Below are 954 nucleotides of genomic sequence, written 5' to 3'. Positions count from 1 at the left end.
AGGCCGGGACCTCTGCTTGACTCCCAGGACCCGGGGAGGGAGCATGTCGAAAGCCTAAGGAGGGTTACAAGGAACCCCCACCGATCTGGCGTGCCTTCGGCAGTTTCTGATGAAAATCCCCAGACTGTCAAAGTGCATGCGCGTGCACGAATCCTGAAAGATTGCTTCTCGTCCTCCGAAGCGTCCTCCCCATGCAGGGGTTGGAGCTTTCGGAAGGACTCGCGCCCTCTAAATAGAAGCTTTATAGAAGAGGACGCTTCACGTCCTCTCTCTCTCTCTCGTTATGCGTTTCAGTGAGAAGTAAGAAGGCGAACGTCGCCTGAACTCGTGTCCGTCTTTCCACCGAGAAATACGTAAAAGAAGTCATAGTAGCAGGAAGCTTTTGAGAGCGGACGCCCGGGACGCTCGGATGGACTCCAGGCACGCGCGGGTGCACGCTAAGTGCGCGCCAGTGGACGCCGAGCGCGCTCCAGTGGACGCCGAGCGCGCTCCAGTGGACGCCGAGCGCGCGCCAGTGGACGCCGAGCGTGCACCAGCGCACGCCAGGTGTGTCGCCTGGCTGAACGTTTCTGTTGAACTCTTCAAGCTCTTGTTTCAGATATGGGCCTAAAAGAATGTTTACCTCTACCTCCGGTGATACCTTCTACCTCACCTGCAAAGAATGTGAAGTAGGCAGTGCTTCGGAGGAAGTTTAAAGTGAACAGACAACTTCTTCTTCGAAACCCAGCAAGACATCGGGTTTCGTGAATTCAAGAGGTCTCTGTCAATTAATATTGCTTTTCGCATAGGTGGATGGAGTTAAGGAAAGCTCAAGGGAAGATCTCGTTTGCTCTACCGCAACCTTTGCCATTCGGCCAATAAATTTAAGTTGCCACTACCGCAGTCAATACTTTGCGATAAGGCAGTTACGGGTTATGTAAGGCTCGATGTCCTGCACGTCAGGACTCTCGGCAA

The sequence above is a fragment of the Macrobrachium nipponense genome, chromosome 44 (assembly GCF_015104395.2).
Source record: "Macrobrachium nipponense isolate FS-2020 chromosome 44, ASM1510439v2, whole genome shotgun sequence".
NCBI lineage: Eukaryota > Metazoa > Arthropoda > Malacostraca > Decapoda > Palaemonidae > Macrobrachium > Macrobrachium nipponense.
This window is presented reverse-complemented; position numbering follows the sequence as displayed.